The sequence below is a fragment of the Parambassis ranga genome, chromosome 6 (assembly GCF_900634625.1).
Source record: "Parambassis ranga chromosome 6, fParRan2.1, whole genome shotgun sequence".
Lineage (NCBI taxonomy): Eukaryota > Metazoa > Chordata > Actinopteri > Ambassidae > Parambassis > Parambassis ranga.
In genome coordinates, this window is record NC_041027.1 from 9,474,010 (window position 1) to 9,496,500 (window position 22,491).

The window sequence follows — 22,491 nt, forward strand, 5'->3', positions numbered from 1 at the left end:
TGTCTTTACATTTGCTTTTTACCCTTTAACGCAGACTTACCCACTCTGTGTGTTATGAGCTATTGTAGATAAAAGTATTACTTAAAATACAGAGTGTTCAGCCTGAGGCATGTAATTATAAACACATTTTATTTGTCTATGACATATTATATAATATTAAATGTGCCATAACTCCTATTTTTAGAGAAAGCACAGAGTAGCATGATTCATTTGAATGACTTCAAGGCATGATATTTAATCTTTTTTCCATCCCTGTTTTAGGTCTCTACCAAATACTTAAAGAGAAAATTTCATCCTTTTAAGCAGTCTAATTCTACACTAGTGCACCAAATAGGTGCTACCTGTGTGAAGTGCAGGTACTATACTGCAGGTTTTTAGAGCTGACTGCCACAGTAAAGATGCAGGCATAGACAATTGCACAATGAGCAATGAGGTGCAACTTACTGAGAAGCAACACCTTTCACATTATTCCACTGGTTTCATGATGTCATTTGGTACTACAATATCAAACACAGAAGCTTTTAGAAATGTAAAAAACAACGTGCTTTCTTTCTTATATTGTGCAATCATAAAATGACATATTTTGAGTAATCAAAGCTTGTTACTCACTCTCAGAAACATTGGCTCTGTGTGATTTAAATCTATTCCAGGCTCCACAGCTGGAGTCTCTGATCATAACCAGAGCCTGAACACATGGCCCAGGAAATCAGCTCCTGAACTCAATCAGCCCAGTGGAAGTTATCAGTGCCCCACACAGAGCACACAAGAGGGCAGGAATGTGCTGATAAGCTGAGGCACTGCCCTGCACCCCGCCTCCTCTTCGTCACAGTGATTGAAATAAGGACAACGGCGCTAAAGAAAACAGTAATGATAAGGGATGTTTCTACACTGGGAGAAAAAGAGGCTTCATGCTGCAGTGTGACTGATGACAGGCTCTTCATCCTGATAATTCCACACCCCTTTCACACAGGGATTTATGTGGGACTTGATTTATACAAGCAAGCTTTTGTATAGCTGGAGCTATAACCATAATGTAAAGGACCCATTTGTTCACAGGGAGGGACTTACTTAATGGGAACATGTAGCTTAATGTCACATCCTAAAAAAATCTGAATCATAATCAGAAAAACTTAATTGATCCCAGAGGGAAATTTTTTTAATTTGCTATAATTCTTTGAGTTTTATCCACAAAATATTACAATTTTTCCTAGCTACAGTGCTGATTGAAAATAAATGCAAGCTCCCTTCAAGCCTGGACAAAAAAGGAGAAGTTACTTTATTTTAAGTTCATTAAATCCTTGTCTTTTAATATTTCACTGCCACCTCTTGGCTATATCTAACTTTGAAACACATGCTATGCACAGTACCCATGTACCTCCAAGATTCCACAGGCCATTCACTTTCATCTATTGTAGATTAAAAATATTTGTTTGGGCACAAACTTTAATTTAAAATATATTTTTTTGTTTCTCTAAGGTGTGCCATACATAAATAAAGCACATAAATACAGTAATAAAGTCTCATTAGTGTCGGATAATTCCAGTCAGTATCTATTAATAAACAGGTCTACAGAGCTGCAGTCAAATTTAACTTAAGTAAGCAAAATATCAGATCCATTTGTCCTTCCAAAACCACAATGACTCAGATGACAGCTGTTCCTATGACAGCTTAGGGCAACATGATTTACAGGCCAACATATATGACTGCCCTTGAACAGCTAGATATTTTCTTCTTCACAGGTGACACATGTCTCAGAATCATTCCTTCTACAACTCTCCCAAATAGATTACTTGATGATTAAACTGAATCACGTACCGAATGGCTGCCACTATTATCATACGTCGTGCGCCTCTCCCACGTCACTTCACAAATCTGTTTTCCTGCCCAGCTGCAGTTTCATGTAACATTACTATTATGACGCCAGCGATGACACATATGTAGTCACAGGGACCAAAGGGAGTCCAATGTTTGGATGTGCAGAAATGAATCATCATACATACTTGCACTGACCAGTCATGTGTTATAAAAGTAACATCGCTGCTCTTGCTTCATATTTGTTGGTTAGCCATCTTTAATTCTAATGCCTGTTCAGGTTAAAATTTAAGTCAAATTGGGACTGTGAGGTACTGTATGGTCCCCATTAAAATATTTGTATTTAATATTAATCTGTATCACCCAGAAGAGGTAAAGGAGGTGAAGCTAAATCATAACACTGATCATGTCATGGTTAGACATGTTGTATGGCAAATAGCAACAAATAAATGTCATCTGTACATATGAATCTATTATGGCTAATTTACAACAAATTAAAAACGTGACGAAACAACCCATGACCATATGTAAAACGTACATCTATTCGTATCAATATTCAACAGGTGTAGTCCATGTTTACAACAGTTCACAAGCTAAACTGGAAATGAACATATTGAAAGAGATAGTTTGCATGAGCTAATCCAAACAGCGACTGTAGACCACAGCAGAGCAAAGCCAGACACAGCTGACATGACAGTGCATTATCATGACGGCAGGCTTGACTGTAAACACAGCGATGGACAAACCGATATTTAAGTCTCACCAAACTGACGCCAGCTAGCAAGCTAATGTTAGCCAACTTCTACCTAGCTTCACCAAAACAGCCAGTTTGGTTTCCCTAAAGGAACATCAAAACAAGGTGAGCCACCGATGACCTTCTCTTTAATTTATAAAACTCGCTGTAATATTTCTAGCAGCCGACTTTAATTCATCGCTCCCTCCTTGCCCCTTGCAGCCTGACACTTAATAAATCTTGTGCCCTCTTTATACCCTCTTGGCCAAATCAACTCCCTAGCTGGCCGACATTTTGTTCCAGCAGCTAGGCTAGCTCCGCCTAGCTAACGTTACCTGGACGCACATAACAACCCGTCTGCCCAATGACAGCTTAAACGCAAGGCATTTCGTGACAGAATATTATCGCCTATAAAACTTCCACAAAGATTGAGCTAATGAACCTTGTTATTCGTGATTTAATTTGGAAGATAACGTGTTAGCATGTTGGGTAACTAGCTCACTGCTTAGCATAGCGCGCAGATGCAGTTTGCTAGCAGTGAGGCAGCTAAGTTGCTTCGGCTTGCACCGTTATCGCTTGCTTCTACCCGCAGGGGGACACATCCAGTCAGCTCCTGCGGCTGTGATGAAAATACGCACCCCTACAACGCACACATGGATAAATCAAGGAAGCCATTCACCTTCGCTAAAGCAACGGTCCTCACGGCGTGCTTGTGAATATCTTGCCGAAAAGGAAAGGTCTTCCTGGTGTGGCTCCAGAGCAGCAGCCGCCGCACTGCAATGGCAGGCAGTGGATGAAGCCTTCCTTCTCCCCCCCTCTGCGCTCACACTTCGGCTGCCTTCTCCACCGCGGCGACAGTGACAGGTTCGCTTGGAAGAAACCATTCCGGTTTGTCCGCGGGGGGGAGCAGGGATGCAGAGAGGCTGTCCACGGCAGCAGCCGCAGCAGCAACCGCAGCAGCTATCCAGCAGCATCCAGCGCCATTCCAGCGTGAGCGCAAACGACCGTAGAAGACGGAGAACACACAACGGTAGAGCTTCACCCATCGAACATTTCAATGCCCGCTATAAATAGACGAATGGATGCGGCTGTTCACTATGTCATCCATTTCAATACATCTATTAATAAGGAAAACACCTTCAAAAACATAAACCCATAAATACATCAGAAGCCTGGTTTCTCAGAGAAATCCCACCATTTTAACTTTTAAAGTTACACAACAGCTAATTATATGATCACTACCAAATAATTCTAATACATAAGCACAGTTAAGCTTTTTGTCTCAATAGAAATAAAATCGAAATAAAAATTGATTGGATTTTGATTTTTACATCTAATTTTCTCTATAATAAGGTAATCAGTGGGTGGTGTATTTAACAGAAAAGGTCAATTTGCGACAAGTTGATGTGAGAAAACCCACACACAAAAACACCAATATAACACCTGCCTGACAATGGTTAATATGTGTAAACCACCTCGGCCATGAAAAAAACTTCCTTCTCCAGGTTTACGATTTCCTCTTTGCACTATATTAGTCACCAACAAAGTTACACTAATAAACTGCCACTGTACAATAGGAGGCACCAAGACTTCCCCAAGTACTCTTAAAAAAACAACTGTAAAAAAAATGAAACGTTTGAGTTTTTTCTGCTGGTAATAAACCTCCCAATCCATATAGGACAAAAATACATACAAGACAATAACATTCTCATGTTAAGCAGGTCTTAATATTGATTTGGCAGATTGAATTAAAAAAAAAAAAAAGGTTTGATTGATCAGATGTCCTGGACAAGGACAAGGTGGTTGATCTCCTATGTCCTTCTGCATGTGTGCATCAATGTGTCAGTGTAGCTCTCGATATGGAGGATATTTCAGTGCTGTTTATTTGAATGCAAAATATTTTGCCAAGAGATCTATTTTAGCATCACTTTTAACAACTGCAAGCATAAAGTTTTTTTATGGGGAAAGCTGAGGTAGGTTACTGAAGTAGTAATGACATGCTGCAGAAAGCCATTTAAAATGCAGAGGATAGAATTAAAATCCACCCTACAGTCACGATGCTCAATACTCCTTCCCATGGGGCATACAGATTTAATCAATATACAGTAGAATGTAAATTGTGCACTGCACCAAACACCACTCTTAAGACTCTATCCCATGCACTTTTTAGTTTTTTTGTGCTTGCTTTTCTAGAAGTGCCTAATTCTCTGCAGCACCTTACGTTGTACATTTTATCACTTTGAGATTGTGTGACCGTTCTTGTCACCTCTACCTCTGGCACTAATGAGCGCAGGAGAAGATAGGGGCTGAATATAACGCCGGAGGAGCACAGAGGTCCTGCAATGTTGCTGACGAAAGGAGTTTGCTGCAGATTCCATTGGAGGATTGAGATGAGGGAAGGGGGGAGGCGGGGGCATCTTGAATGGAAGAATGCGAGTTGGTCAAGGTCAAAAGAATTAGATAAACAAGGGCAGACACAGATATCATGTTGCAAACAAAATATAATAATAGGCAGTCATAAATAGTATAAATAGGAAAGTAGGAGAGCCCTGAATGCTTTTGTGACCTGACAGTTTTGTGTGTGATGATGAAACCTTGTGCATAATGTCAGGACAGTATATGTCACTCAGCATACATGATGACAAAGATATCATCTTGCCTTACAGTATTAAAACTGGCTAATGTATTCAATTGACCTATCAAACCCTACTGGATATACCGTACACAAATGTGAACGTTGTCCATCATCTGGATTTGTTGTGAGCTTATGCTACTTTTTAATGTATTTCTGTTGAAGCCCTTGAAATACCCTCTATGTTTGCATCACTGCCTCTAACCGCACACAGGGAGTTTTACATGCCGTGCAACAGAAAAATGCAGCTTCTGTCTTCCATCAGCACATTTAGGTACACAGAAAGGATCCAAAAACTCCCGAGTACGACTGCAGGAGCAAATCAGACGAGTGATAAAGCAAATTAGAAATTCACAGCAGGTTGGCTTTTAGAGTGCGCGGCCCCTGACGGTGAGTCACCTCTCAGCTGCACAGGTCAGGAAAGCAGCCTACTAAGCAAAAAGTTGGTGTGGCTGTCTGTAAGTTTTAATGACTGCAGCTATCAAATGACATGACAGATGTTAAACATAGCACTGCAGCACAAGAAAATAAATGTATTTGTCCGATAGCAGCGTGAGAGACAAATGTGGTATTACGTGACACCATATTTCCAAAGCTGCAAGATGATACGCAGAAGACTTGGTGCTTCTTATCTTGTTATCCAGTGGTTGGGTTTTACAAATTGGGAGTACATCAGTGTAATCCCATAATGGAGCGTGCTGGCTTCTGTACAGTGGCTTGTATTTCTGTGATTTCTGTGTTGTCCTCTGTCACTATCACTGACCTCTAGCATGAGAAATCAGCACACTGACTTGACAGCCAACCCATTAGTGCAGGACAGAAACGTTTCATAATGTCATGCGATTACGTAGCGCAGTACATTCAGAGCTGAACACAGAGGCAGGTTTCATGATGTAGCAAGCATGGGATATCTTGTAAAGTCAGCAGTTAAAATGCACCTATCAGATAGTGCTTTATGGAGGAATAAAGTGTGACCTCAGTGGAACGGAGCGGTATAAAATCCAGCTGAAACGTTGCAAGAGGCTGGCTGCTGCTTCCTGCTCAGCTTATTAGCAGCTATTTTACAGTTTGTGATTGTACCCCACACATAATACGATATATTTCATCTTTCATCTGAAGTATGACATTTAGATTCTGCATCCAAATATAGACATCAATTATGATGATAATGATGCAGCCGCCTTTGCCGTACGGTTTTTGTGTACTCAGCTTTTATGTAAGAGCCTAACTAAAGCAATTAGACAACAGAATTTGCAGATGACTCATTTTGTTCTTTGTGGTTTGCTTCCTTGCAGTTGAAATGCAATTAATAGTTTATATACAGTATCATTTCAACAATTGTTTTGCAAACTGGCTGCCAGAATGTGTGTTTTTGTGTTGCAGTGAATCAAGTTAATCAGAATAAATGATGAAAAATATCAAGCTACGTTTTAAAAATGATTCAAATGATATCACACTCATATTTATGTGTGTGTATCTTGTCTCTGTCAAAAAATATGATCCCAGTAAATATTATAAAAGCAGGTGAGAAAGGTGACGTAATCATACTCAGCTACAGGCCACACATACACCATCTGATACTCTGGACACACACGGGATATGATTGACAAATCTGGATTTACTGATTCATAGGTTCGAAATCATGACCTCTGTACAGGGAGGATATACATATTTTGTCAAGATTCCCCACATGAACCTATAATCTCTGTCTCATTTTCCCACCAACAGCTGAGAGCTCAGACATATCAGGTGACATGAAATGGCCTCACATCTCTCAGGCCTCGCGGATCATGTGACAGGCTACCAACATCCAAATCCTCTCTGGATCAAACTACAGCATCATGTACAGTAGCAAAGAAGCAATCACATAAGTACGTTTATCCCAGAAAAGAGGGGCACAAATGCTAATAAAGATGAACAATTCCAATCAGTTAATGTGGATGCAGGTTATGATTTTGAAGTGGTGAGTTAAATTATTTTGCTTTTGAACAAAAGCCCAGATCATGAAGGTGAATTCTTTTTTTTTTCCTTTCGGGAGCAATAGATTAATTTTCTATAGGTCATCAATGTTGTTTAATAACATGTAATTTAAAATACCTATATACATATAGGGTGACCGAAGACGAGAGCTAAACTTAAATGAATTATACATCATTCTTATTTTCCATTAAGCCTACCTTTAAATGATTTTGATTTATCAGAGGTTATCTATTCATGGTTCATTCCCTGGAGGCAAACTCATCTCGGGACGAGAGTAAAGCAATTAGGCCTTGGTGGTCTGGGATCAGATGCTCCCTTTGGACCAGGCCAAAGGGGTATTGTGGAGGGCAGCTGATAGTGGCAACAGAGACAGGAAGAAAAAGGAGAAAAAAATTGCCCAGTGGTAATTTACCGCACTGCAGAAACAAGCTTGACTACACGATAAATCTCCTCCGCTTTTCAATTCAACTGAAAATTAATTTCTATCACGAGTGCGGGTTGACTCATTGATAAATCTTATATTAGAAAAACAAAGCACAGTTATATTTTACAGAGCAAATAGTATGAGGTACCATTCATCAAATGAGCATGGGGTTAAACTGAGTTTTCCCAGCTTGGCTCTACCAACCACATGAGCATCAATGAAGGAACTTCTCCCATTCCTGTGGCTGCACCATTTTTAATATGAAATCTTAACATTCATCCAAACCCAACATCCATCCCAGCACACATCCATCCCCTCCTCCTTCTATTGCGTCAGCTATAAAAACATGGTTGTTTCAGTGTGTTCCTGCAGGTATTGGTAGTAAAACTCTGCCCTCTGCAGGACTTCAGCTGCACACATTCATCTGTGTCGAGCCTGACTGAGTCAAGCTCTGGAAGAGGAAAATCTATACAGGGAATTATTTATGGTGGCGTGAATGCAAGCATGACGAGAGTGAATATGAGTGATTTCGACCCCTGCTGGCTGATGATGATGATGAAAATGATCATATGCATTCACGAAATGAATGAGTGAAACACAGGAAGGAGTCGGGGTCTGCCATGATGGGATGCTCCTGAGTCTAAACAGCATATGGTGCCTCCCTGGGCATCAACACACATCCTACATGTCCAGCAACATGGCAGGCTGCACAAAACACACACACACACACTACTTACACAGCAGACACACAGGCTTCTATTTACATACACATCTTCTCAAACACAGTGCAGAGTGGTGTAGGACCTACACAGTGTGGCTCCTAAAAAGGAAATAATTGATTGTGTAAAGTAATGAAAGCTCATATATTTTTGCATTGGCTGTAATGGGGCTCTGGTGTGTCATTACATTTCTGTATTTTATGCATCAGAGCATGCTTGCCTTACTAATAGATTATCATTTAATTAGGGAAAACACAGAATTATCACAATATTACAAATCTGAAAATAGTTTATTTATTGAAATTAAAAGTATTTTGAAAATCAAAACATCTTTCCTTCTTTGGTGAATCCCCCACGCTCCTCCAGATTTAATGGTCTCCTGGCATTGACCCTGGTCTTTTGTACACTCTGCAAGTTTTCAATTGGATTTAAGTCAGGGCTTTGTGCAGTCCAGTCAGTATCATTCACTTTGCTCTCCTGGAAGTAGTTCTTCACTAGAATAGATGTATAGTTCCAGTCATTGTCATATTGGAGGAGGAATTGATGACCCAGTTTTGCTGACTACTGCTTTATATACTGTCTTATCGAGAGTCTACTTTTCCAGTTCCAGATACACTTGAAGCATCCCCACAGCATCATACTTCTGCCGCCGTGTTTGTGTGTGGGAACCAGGGTTTTTTGGGTTATACACCTTTCCATTCTATCTCCAAATGAAGATAACATGTGTCATCTTTCACCAGGTTGTCCCATCATACTTCAGTCTGGTGTCTTTTTTGCAGTTTTTCTTGGTCGGCCAGCAGGGCAATTCATTCCTGTGCAACTGTGTGACTCTTCTTGACTTTCTATTCTGACACCTGCATTCCAGACTTGGCTAAACCATTTACACCTTCCACTAGTTTTTTTTTTTTGCTCTGCTGGTCTTGCTCTGCACTGTGTGATTTTAAACTTTTTGATAATACCTCACACACCAGTTCTTGAAATGCTTGGATAAACCTGCATATCTTTCTCCTGCTTTGTAGGCATCAGCATCATTTTTCTCAGGGATAAACTCATTTTTTTCGCAAAAAGTTACTTGTCATACTGTGTCTACAAAAGATATGAATCCTTACTTTTAAGTGCAAATTAATTACAGGGATGCATCATTAGAGTATAGACTACATGATACTATTGTCAATGGAAATATGGTAAGAAAAAAAAGTTACATGCTTTAACAGCACATGAGAAGAATTTAGATTCATCAGTTAATCAAAAAAGCAATTATTAGATCAATAATGAAAATAAATGTTTGCTGTTGCCCTAATAAATAATTCATAATAACAGAGCAACACAGCTTTTCAACAATTCTCAGCACATGCATTCAAAATGTGTCCATTACTGGATATTATGTTATATTAGAATTTAGATTTGAGGTATTACACTGGGGCAGATAAACCACTAAATCCAAAGCATATTTGCTGTCTGTACAATCTCTCTCTCTCTCTCTCTCTCTCTCTCTCTCTTGCTGAAACCTGTGTTTATCTGATGATAATCAATCAACACACCATCTAATCCTCAGAACATCCAAACCTTGTGATTGATTAAGTTGTCTTAGGACAACCTTCCCTGTGTTTCATTCTTCACGCTTGACATCCCCACCATGGTCACCATCTTGATTCTTACAAACATTACATCATCCTGCTGGTTGTCCTTCACTTGACCCCACACTCAAGTGTAGGGGGGGTGGGGCGGAGTAACATGAACATCAAGCCCTTCTTGAGAATTAGCCAAAAAAATTATAATGAAAGACTGTTACACTGGTATTAATAGATCCAGACTGTATTTTTGGAGTGGAAAATATTATGATGTTGCTTTAGTGCTACATTCTTATTAATCCCCAGCTGCAGATGGTGCTCACTGTCCAGGTCTCTCCTCTGTCGTAAATCGTGCGGGAAAAGTCAATAGAGTTGTTGGGATTTATGTGGGTTTGAGTCTTCTCTCTTTAGATGATTTGTTGTAGATAAGGGACAAGAGCCCGACCATAAAACCATTCAGAGGCACGAGTCATTTTCCTCAAATTGCACACTGACAACCAAGGACTCTTTGACAACCAAGGACTGCAGCGTTTAAGGAATGAACAGCGGGCGGTTTGATCTGCCTTTGATACTTTGTTTAACTTCAAGAAATAAAACTGAACTAAAACACATTCAATCCCTTAATGGCATAATCATCATGACTAAATTGTTTCTGTGAGAACAAAAATTGACACAAAGCTCTGCTGCAGAGCAATGGTGTAGATTTTCTTTTGACATTGGTGGGGACTTAAGATTCCAACAACTGTCTTGCACTCTGCGCCGCCAACCAGAGGTGGTAATAAGTCACTCATGTGCAAGTCACAAGCAAGTCTTAAGTCATAACCTTCAAGTCTCAAGCAAACCCAATGTGATGAGACTCAAGCAAGTCAAGTCATACAAAAATCTAATGATCTTCAAATTAAAATGCTCACAATGGCATGTTTAACCCTCAGGAGACCCTTGGGACATTTTGTGCCATTTCATTTTTAATTTTCAAGCCATTTTCGAAATGTTGAAGGTACAAAATTACCAAAGGATGTTCATTTTTAACAATTTTTTTAATTTTAGCCCTGGTTACTTAGCCTATAATGGCTGTGCTATGCAAAAACGCACACATTTATCTTAACATAAAATAATGCAGTCCTTTATGTTGAGATATCATTTTAAACTACAGGCTTCCAATTTTTATTTTTTATATTTGTCCACTAGTTGGCACTATTTTTTTTCCCATTCAAACCATGTAGCAAAAATTCACAATTTTTACTATTTTCTGCCAGGGTGTCTTGTTCCTGAATTTGTAAATTTGCCTCACTTTTAATGTTGAGTAACAAACGTGTGTGTGTGTGTGTGTGTGTGTGTGTGTGTGAGAGAGAGAGAGAGAGAGAGAGAGAGAGAGTGTATGTGAATGTGAAAGAGCTTTTGTGTGCTGTGTATAAGCACCTCTCTTTCTGTGTGTGTGTGTGTCCAAATTCAAGGGTCTTGGTTTGAACACAGCATAACCCAAAGCAACATGCAACAAGTCCAGTCATGAAACTTCCCTTACTAAGTATTCCACAGTCAACTCTCAGTGGTGTTATAACAAAGTGGAAGTGGTTAGAACCAACAGCAATTCAGCCACGAGGTGGTTGGCCATGTAAAATGACAGAGCAGGGTCAGTGGTTGCTGAGGCACATAGGTCACCAACTTTCTGCAGAGTCAATCGCTAAAAACATCTAAACTTCATGCGGCCTTCAGATTAGCTCAAGAACAGTCTGTAGAGAGCTTCATGGAATGGATTTCTTTGGATGAGCAGCTGCATCCAAGCCATACATCACCAAGTGCCATGCAAAGCATCGGATGCAGTGGTACAAAATGAATACAAAATACGAAATAGTTGTAGTTGAATGGTGGTGGGGCTAACTGACCGTAAAAAAATGCAGATCTTTATATTAAAAAATTCAAGTTCTTTCAAGTCATCTGTTTCAAGTCTTAGGTCGAGTCTCAAGTCATAAAAACCAAGTCAAAGTCACGCCGAGTCTTTTATCAGTGTAAGCAAGGCTCGAGTCCTCAAATTTGTGACTCGAGCCCCCCACCTCTGCCGCTAACACACACATATGGCCATTTGTGTTACGGTAGGACCAGAGCCCTTGATATGACCCAATCAGAATCAGAATATTAAGGGCTTTGGGTAGGACCAAAAATAGGAGAATATCTATTGGTAGGATACCAGCAAAGAACAGAATTTAACCCTTCCACCCAATGAGAATTTTAAAATTTTTTTTGGAGGGGATCAAATTATTGGTGGGGACAATGTCGTAATCGCTGGACATTGGTGGGGATGCGTCCATGCCAAAACTATGCTCTTGCTGAAGAGACATCCAGCTATGTGAGATGATGGTACTGAATATTACAACCAGTGCATAGGGCCTACAGTGACCCACCATATGTCCCATCAGAGGACACATGGGCAGGCCTTGCTTCTGAGTCACAGCCTCGAGAAATGTACTCAACATCTGCCATCCCCTTCACACAGCCAGTGGGATCACACATGCAACCTTTACAGGCATCACGCATGGCCAGTTCCAACTCAGTGTCACACATAAAACCTCCTGAATCACCTCCAATCACCCCTGCAGTGCTTATCACCTACAGGACAAAAAAAAATCATTCATTCGACTCTGTCCTTACATAACAGACCTGTCTCACTTAGTGGAAATCAGCTCCTCCAATCACAGTGCCTCCCCTCATCTCCCCCTCACCTTCCAATAAGGCCTCCTACAGTGCCAGTCGTGATAAATCTCCTGCACCCACCCTCTGTGCGCTGCTCCTCCCTCCCTCCCTCTTCTTCTTCTTTTTCCACAGCCCTTGTGGTATGTCCCACCTCAGGTGCGGCTCTCTGCTTCCACCACTCATGCACCTCCACGCCTTCATCACACGGGAGCAATCTCCCTCTAACAGGCCCAGAATATGCAGATTGCTTAATTCAGCTGCAGTTGCTCTCCCCGTAAATGCATCTGCAGCAGTTTCCTAAGACTGAGCAGCGAATAAATGCTTACGCTGGGGCTTTTTTTGGTGGTATAGTTAGGGGAGGGGGGGGGGTGCCTCTGTCCACAGCAGATCGCAGCCAAGGATAGGATTTTAAGAGTGGAAAGAGGGCAAGCAGAACTAACAAGATATTAGGACTTTGACCAATGCAAACCTCGGGCCCAGCTAGTGACTGATCCTGACTTGTTAGGGAGTAATTAATTTAATTGTGCTTTTCATCTGGGCTTAGTTGCATCTGATCCTGCTGATACAGTTTTAGCTTCTCTGCAGCTCACCTGGTTATAGCCTCTGCAGCAAACATTCCTTTAACATTTTCCAAAACAGCTGAGAGCGCAGGAAAAACACTGCATTAAAAACATCTTTCCCAAAATCAAGCCACATGAAGCAGCAACCTCCAAGTTTAGTCTCCACACTGCACCAAAGCTACAAGACAAGTGTGTGAATGGAACATAAAGATGAGCCACCACACAGAAAGGAGGGCAAATCTATTAGAAATGTCGTGTTTACACTTTCATTCCATCTAACCCAGAGGGTGCATAAAGTCACATAGTGGCTTCCTACCAGACCACAGTGGTGCAAATGACAAAGAGAATTACATTTTATGAGACACAATAACAGATGCAGCTCCCCGAAGCAGTAAAATAATAAACACTGCTGCTTTGAATTGGGACGAGGTGTTGTTGATGAGCACAGAAAAATAACTTCCACTATACACAAAGGCATCGGGTGCAGAAAAGACCGTAGTTAACCCCCCCCTCCATCTCTGTTGTGCTTTCTGCAGCCTTAGCACTAAAATCTGATTCAAGCTTTCTGTGAACAAGTGTGCTGCTTGCCAACACAAATGACAGCGGGAGTGGGCCGAGCGCCAACGTCCTCCCCTGACTATCAAGAGAGAAAAGCAATCAAAAGAAGCAATCGATATAAACAAAGTCTTAACTACTATTGATTATTTCGCTCTACACTGATGGGCAATGATAGTTATGGACCTAAATTCATACACTCAGTTGATTAATATCTGTGCTTGTCTGCTGAAACAGCCAATCAGGCAAGATTATGTTTGTTTGTTTGTTTGTTTGTTAGTGCAGATGGTCCAGTGGCTCAGTGTCAGTGTTGTGTCTGTTGTGACATTTCAGTAGGATGCAATGGAAACTGCTCCTCAGCTCAGCATCCTGCAGTCTCATCACTCACTGTAAGGCGGACTGTTACTTCCATCAGCTGCATTTGAGTTTGGGCAAAGTCAGCAAGTTTTCCCTCTAGTGCACACACACAGCCTGTGCAAAAAAAAAAAATATACCGTGGAAAGGCCAGGGAGCCCTTAGCTGTGCGCCTAGTCTCTGGTGAGATGGTGGCCTCTCGAGCTGTTTGAAGCATCCTCTGAGTGACAGGCCATAAAAGACAAATGAATGCAATGTGGTAAGTCGCTCTGTGTGTGACTTACAGAGCAGGGATAGGATATGAGAATACAGTGACACTACCCTTTTTCATTCAGATGATGGCTTAGTTTGGTATGGCTCAAAATCAAGGCCACCACTAATCTGTCAATTACAGCCTAAAAGCCTCCACCATACCACGCCAGGTCTGCTAGATAGGAACGGAATGATGATTTTATAATTACTTTTCAAATGTAGGTATTTTGTTCAGTCACAACACTTTCTTTTGCCTTAGAAAATGAGTAGCGCTGTCTTTAAACGTGGATTTTAAATGACAACAATGCCGCTACCTCTTAGTCTGACATATACATTTTCGTAGACTCAATGGTTGACTGACAGTCAGGTTTTTGTGTGTCAGAAGCAGCAGATTCACATTTCTGCTTCTTAGTGAAAGAAAATATCAGCGAATGTGGCTAGATTGAAATGATGAAAGGGAACGTAATACAGATATCTGTGATCACTAGATGATAAATAAATCCTCCTGTTTCTTGCTAATCCACTGACTTTTATCCTCATGCCACCCTGAGTTTGACATAATGGTTCAGGCTATCATATCTGAACAATTAGAGGACTGATGGAAATTTCTTTTGCACCCTGCTGTCAACCTCAGGATGAACTGTTATAACTTGCTCTGCATCAGAAATGTATGAAATGTGTCGATGACGTTCCTACAGCGGCTGAAAGAGCTCACTGCACCGCACCTCCAGCAAATGCTTGCAAATACACAAAGTGCCAGCAAAATAGGGAAACAGCCTCAACAGAAAGACAAGCAGCAACTTACAAAACAATAATAATGGCTGGCTGGGACACACTAGTGATGAGCAAAGGACTAAAGAACAGAGGAGTCAGGATGTAAATAAATCTAATTTCCAACACCACAAACAGGTGGCAGGCTTCCATAACTTCACATTAGTATAAAGTGTGTCCCAGCTAGGTCCCAGTGTACATTTCTGTTGTGTTGTGAGTACACAGTGCATTGCATGTTGTATGCTTTTTGGTTCCATGCTGCAGCCTGACCAGGTGAAGTAACTGCTCACAATCAATTTGTGTTTTCTAGAAGCATTAAAATCAGCATATAGCAAACATGTATTACTATTCTTGTATCAATAATTCAACTGGCTCAGGGGTTTTGAGGTATCCTTTAATGAGATGGAGTGCTGAATTCATAGTCAGGTCATATCTGAGCTGTCAACACGATGTACGTAATTCCCCTGAGGCGGAGGCCCTCCAGCAGTCTACTGTCTGGAAACAACAAGGTACAATTCATGTGTGTTCTACAACTGCAGCCTGCTTTGATTTATTCACATCAGAGTTCTCCTCATTCTGAGTTATTACACCTTGTGTGCCAGAAAACAGTTAGCACTGAGTATTTCATCATATTTTAATGTGACTGTGAAGATTTAAAGATCAGAAATGTGGAGTTTCACCTTGAGCATTCTAGTTATTAATCCAAGTAAGTATTTATGGATTGAGACTTCTGATTTCTGGAGGTAAAGAATAAAGAATATGGATGCTCTTAATGATGTGATCATTTTAATATATATTGCATCACTTCAGGTACAAACTTTTACCACCCTCTCCTAAACATTTTGCATTTATGAAGAGAATGAGGAATATAAGCAGTTTGATACCACTAGGTCAATGTGAGGCTACAGACTGCAGCTGCTGACCACACCACAGCAAATAAGCACATTTCCAAATATCAAACTAGTAGTGGTGCATTGATATGATAATACTGAGCAGCGGAGAGATAACTATAGAGATCCTGCAGCTAAAATGCAAATGAAACCTGTGATAGTGGTGCAACACTTTATCACTTATAAATGTGTTCACCAAAGTTTGTAGGTTAATTTCCTTGTTCCCTTAATTTTTCACAACTCTGACTGTTGTACTTGAGGTTTAATTGCCTCTCATGATCATTTGTGTAAATAAATCTTATGCTTAAATAATGTGATCTTTTTGTGTTTGTGGTGTTGATCTTAAAGTCACCCTATCAGGTGTTCAGATATGTTGTTGTATTATTGCATTGTTGGTGTATTAATGAACATTTTTCTGTGTTTTAGGTTACACTTGGAGTGTAACCAGATTTATTGTTTGTCAGGCTTCTGGTCTATATATATTGGTCATTTATATTTATTTCAGTTCATCTGAGTCAGATTACTTACATTGGAGTCAAGCAGATCAATGCTGTCCAGGCTCTTGCTCCTGTGAATGCGGCCCTTGATGCGGCGGAGTGATGGCTTGCCCTGACCGGTGCTCGCTGAGGAGGCTGCTGTGGTGGAGCCAGCGGTCGGACTGGGGTGTATCCTGAGGACAGTATAGAGGGATCAGGAGGAGGAAGAAGGACATAGAAGAAGAAAAAATAGCACTACATCAGGGTTTGTAAGCACACATCGAGCATGGCTGTAACACAGCAGGACAAAACGCCACAGGCACTGCTGGAGAAAGGCGAGGAAGAACACTGTGGTCATGTTTCCTCTTTTCAAAAGGCCACAGTCCCCCGCTGGATAAGATGGCATTTAAAGATATCTATAATTGGATTTAATTTCACAGTGTCCCTGCAGGGAGGCAAGTTCGAGCCCAGGAAGCTTCAAACACAGAAGGCCTGTGCATCTCTGTAGGCCACAGCAGCCAGACTGTAGCTGGGTCATGGTGAGATGTGGGGAGGAGGCACACTTGGCCGACCTATCACCAATACTCTCAGGAAATGTTGCGCCCTTCACAAATGACATACTTAAGCAGCATCACTGGAACCCCGCTGACCACATTAAAACTCTCGGCCTCTCATTCCCTTTGTGTTTCCCATGTTCATTTATTAATTGCTGTGTAATGTGCAGCAATATTAATCGCCCCCATGGGGACGGAACAAACATGGACTGGAAATGTTCTAACAATCCATCACCAGAGAAGATACCAATCAATCAACCAATCACATTTTTCTCCTGTATTTTTCCTTGTAGTTTTCTTCAATTGCTATGAACAGGTTGTTAGGGAGGACAGCATCCAAACAGCAGTAAACACATTTTATCATAAACCTTTAATAATGAAATTTTGTGCAAATGATTGACTTTTTTGTAAGCAGCAGAGTAATAAGCGGGATAATGCACAGTGATCTGGTCATTATAGTGAGAAGGACCCCTGGGTCCCCCTTACCCACTTAAATTAGCCTTGCTGGCTCACTGCACATTATCCCAGACTTAAACACACACTCTGAGTAGACCGTCGTGACACTCTGATGTCTGTCACAGTTACCTTTCTAACAAAATATTTATATCAGTGTAAACTGTATGCCAAACAAAACAAACGGGTTGAAACTTCAATCAGCAAAGAGGTAAATCATTTATTTGACTAAAAGAGAGCTTCAATAAACCGTATTTAGCCGATCAAACTGGTCACTCTTCTCTTCTGTCACTCTTAATGAGGATTTAGCCTACACAATATTCAATGGGGTGAAATCCTGTCTACACAGTGCAGCTCAGAGACAGTAGATATCCATTAGCAGCTCCTCAGCAGCAGACCTGAGGGGCTGCCGAGGTTCGGAGGCTCGGAGAGGAAAAGTATATAAGAGAAAGGGATGAACAAAAAACAAAAAGCAACAACAGCATCACCTTCCACTGTCCATCTGCATTCATTCAATAGTTGCCTGAAGCAGACTGAAGGTGCTTACTGGCTGGAAATGCGGAGTAAAAGCATTCAACACTATGTGCAGTCAATTACAGCCGACCTCAGGTTGTTCTCATAAACAATACAGCAAACATGACTAATGAGAAAAGCTGCTGGGGCTGGATCACAGGCCTGGTGCAGTCCTGCGCATTCAGAGGCTCATTTCTTGGATGTTGATTCTGAAATGGATTTTGGCCAAAACACTTCAGGCCACAAAGGCACAGTGTAACATAGTGCCAGCAACTGTGCCTACTCAGATATACTGTGCAGTGAATTATTTGTATGATGTGTCTCACTTGAAATCTAAAGTGAAATGTAAAACACTGAAATTTAGTATTAGCATCTCCCTTTCACTTATCATGTTTATAGGCACAGATTAAACCACCCAGTTTGGGGTGTACGAGGATGGATGGCATGCCAAAAATATATCCAAAGTTATGGAAATTTAAAAGACCGTTTTATGATTCTCCTTTTTTTAATAGAGAAAGAAAATCATGATTTTGGAGGAATGGACTGACATTTTGAGGCTGACAGCGGTGCAGTTGTTTTCACTGTCACTTGTTTGCACTGTCACCTCAGGGTTAAAATCTGAAGGCCAGCTGGTGCTTTTCTGTGTGGACTTTGCATGTTCTCTCTGAGCCTGAAAGGGATTTCTCTGACATGCACATGATGTTAACTGGTAATGGTAAAGTGGTTGTAGCGGAGGGACTGACTGGTGATCTGACCAAAGTGTACTTTGGTTCTTGCCCTTTTCCCTTCGACCCTCTATTGGACAAAACAGATATAGCTGGCAGGTCTTACCTAAGCACATCTCCTAACCCTGTGCCCTTTTTACTGAAAGCAATAGACTAAGTACTACTCACACCCTCATCATGGTTCTTTTAACTATTTGTATGCCACAATAATTCCCTTATCGGTGTTTTGTGTATGTGAGGACACATTTAGCTTGGTCTTTACCATTTACAAACACTAGAAGCAGGAGGGAAACAACTCATTAGCCTGGACCTGTCCAAACAAACAAAAGCCCACCAGCATCACTAATTAACACAGTACATCTTCGTCTGTTTGCAGAGGAACAAAGTGTAAAAACAACTGTGCTTGAGGTTATTATTTAATACCAGATTTTCCTGGAGTCTTCTGTTACCCTCATCTGCTATTGGATAAGAAACATACTCTTATATTCTTAGCATGCTAAGAATATGAGGTCTTTGTAAATAATGGGCTAAACATTAACCTCAGTTCTTTATTTGCTCTATTGTCTTAGCACACACTGGTAGAGAACTTGATGTGCCACGGAACAAGTGTCTGCTTGGTCCTATAATGATGAGTGTATTTGGGTCTTGGACCATTTGCAGTGTCAGTGAACAAAGAAAATGTACTTCAGAAATTATTGGAAGAATGAACGCCAAGATGCCCGATGGCCCGATGACCACAGCGGAGTATAACAAAGTAGTTCACAGAGAAGGTCAAGCAGATGCCTGATGCTATTACAAAGAAAGGACACACACACACACACGTTAATCTGTTGCAGGACTTTCTGCCGTCCCTCTGTTCACCCTCTCTCAGTCTGCCTGGAGGACCCATCAGGTACGATTAGTTCAAGCAATAACAGCTACTGCTTAATCAGCAGGTCAATAGGCAATGTTACGCTTCATTCCTCTTGGCCACTGCTAATACAACACTTAACAAGAAGAGCAGTCCTGACTATTGTCTGCATCACACACACTCAGACTATAAAAGATTCACACACCAAAGAACAAAAACATCATCATACTCTCATGTTCAGGCCAAATCTCTTCACTGTAACTGTGCTCACTGTGTGTGTGTGTGTGTGTGCGTGTCTGTGCTGTTGGATGAACGGTGCAGGTAAAAATAAGACATTACATAAACACAATAGACTTGTTGTATTATCCCTGCAGGCCTGCAACAGTGTGTAAAGTTCATTAAGTCAGGTTAATGCTAATCTTTGGCTGTGTGCAAGAAGGGAATGGGTTTTTAAGACTGCAGGCAAGAGGAACATCTGTTCACAAAGACTATTCCTAATTTAGAGAACTGCTGCTATGCTACTCAGTCTTTGTCAAAGGCGAGCAGAGCTGTGGCTCCTCTAACCCAGCACCATGCCTACACATGGCACACACACACACACACAGACTCCTGGTTGGTGGATGGTGTAAATGTTCAGGCGGAGGGGTGTGTAATCTCACCACCACATGCTGGGAGATCAGCAGAACAGGAAGCTCTGACCGCTTCACCAGAAATGGGACAGAATTAACGCTGCAATTACAGAAAGAGCGACCATAAAAGTTAATAGGCAGGTGGTACAAAGAACTGTTTCTTCACACCAATGTCTTTTTTTGTTTCACGTCCTGTAACACATAAAGGCCAAGGTGTCTTTCCAAATCCTTAACGGGGTGACAGGAGGAGCTGAGAACAATATACTCTTCTTTATTATTTATCGTTAGACTAAAAAATTATCATCTAGTTTTAATCTTATTAGAGCTCAAAGAAATGTATTCATAAACCAGGAAAATCCTTAAACAATCATCTTTGCTGCCATAGTATGTAGAATATTTTCTTGTGTTTTAAACATCGTAGCAGTGTTGCTGAGCATTGATCCAAAAGGTCACTTTGATCAACTTATCAATATAACTGGTAGAAAAAGGTTAAAACAATAGTGTCTTTCTCCAAACTGCTCTGCACAGAAAATGACAATTCCCCTCAATAATACCAGGTTTTATATAAGCATATGAATTAAAACTAAAACATTAGTAACACTTGGGTTTGATTTAAAATCAAATACGCTTTGTGATTCATATCTGCTAACTCTAAAGAAATGTCACGCGTTTATTGGATTTGATCAAATGTATTACAGGATTCATTGCAGGTTTATGAGGTGTTAAAACACAGCGCTGTACTCAGAGTCAAGCTCAATCCTCTATCGGTCTGGATTTTTTTTTTTGTTTTTACAATGTCACAATTTTAACACAAAGCCAAGGATTGTGAACAGCTATTGCTCACATACACATAAATGGACCATGAGGATGCTACAGAGCATTTCAGTAACCATGGTTACTATACTATATAGTGAAACAACAACTATTGATACTACTGTTGTTAATAATAATGAAGAAGAGAAATATATTATACCACCTTTCCTGTAATTATTGTCCTTTGGTGGATTATTACAGATTTAGGGGATCTTCCTGTGTCCATAAATGATCAAATTATCACATTGTAAATGAAAAAAACGCAGTGCAGTGTGATGAATTTACACAACAAACACACGTCTGGGAAGTGAAACCAATAACACAATAGCACGGTAAAAAAATTCAAACCACACCGACATGACGTTCATGTGTAGTTAACCGATGGTAACAAAGGTTTATAAACGGAATTTTTCTCACGGGTTTCACACAAAGAGCTCTGCAATTATGCTTTTTCATTCCATATATATATTGATATAAAGCTCAACAAGGTCAGGGCTTTTTCAAAGAGTTACATAACTACTTTTAGCCCTTTTCTATATGTGGCACTGCTGTAGATGAGACAATATGCCTTCTTCACAATCTACTTTAATATAGAGATGTAAGTATGAAAACAACAATGACAAAAGAAACATGAAAGCCTCAGTATCTTATCTTTTCCTAGGGGGGCAATTAGGCTAATAAGGGGATGACTCAGGAATATGATTAGCTAGAGACCAAGAAATAATAAGCTGCATGTGATAAGAATCTGACCCCTGATGAGGTTATGCACTGACTCCTGTGATGGCGGTCTGCTGAACAAAGGAACAATATGTTATACACGTAAAGAAAAAAGTCATTTTTATTTAGAGGTCATCGTATATGCTGTAAACACAGAGGCTGTGAACATCCATAAAAAATCAATAATCCATGCTCAGCATCAGTGTTTTGTCCTTGCCTCAGTCACTGAAATGTTTAAAGAGGTGATAATAAGCCTCAGTGTGTGTTTCAATAGCTACATTTGTGTAAGATGCTATCAGAGTACCATTGAGCCTACTGACTTCTAATTAACCATCTTAGCTTTCAAACAAGATGGTAATCCAGCTGTAATTAGGGATACTATGTCACACACGTCACGACAATCTGCTTACAGTGGGCAAAAAAAAAAAGAATGAAAGGGAGACTGCCACTGAGTAAACAAATGAACATGGCTGCAGGAGGAGGAGGAGAAAGAAAGTGAATGAGAAGTGGTCGGTGCAATTTACTGTAGCACACAGGCACACAGAGTAATGAGGACACTGGATAGATGAATAGACAAAGACACAAACACATGCCGAGAGCAGAGTATGGATATAAAATGTTTAATGAGAGGTGCACAGAGGCCTGGCTGCAGCACAGGAAATAAAAACAGGAGAGGATCATGTCTCATGCTTTACATTTTATTCATTAGTTACAGCACAGCAGTGGAGGGAGGGTGATGGTTTACCACATGGTTAGCTTGATGGTTTCCAGTGACAGCAGCGGTTGCAGTGGAGGCCACAGAGTACGTTAAAGCACATGG

General features: G+C 40.7%; 1 protein-coding gene across 7 annotated transcripts in view; it reads right to left on the minus strand.

Annotated features, from left to right (window-relative positions):
* Window positions 1-3,413, minus strand: part of tjp1b (tight junction protein 1b) — a 31,829-nt gene extending 28,416 nt beyond the window's left edge. For 5 of the 7 annotated variants that reach the window (XM_028407534.1, XM_028407533.1, XM_028407529.1 and 2 more), the window contains exon 1: window positions 3,225-3,411. The gene's annotated coding sequence lies outside the window, so the exon portion shown is untranslated. Of the gene's footprint in view, window positions 1-3,224 lie in introns of all 7 variants that reach the window. The other 2 variants (XM_028407532.1, XM_028407528.1) reach the window with 2 other exon arrangements.
* Window positions 3,414-22,491: the final 19,078 nt, after the last annotated feature.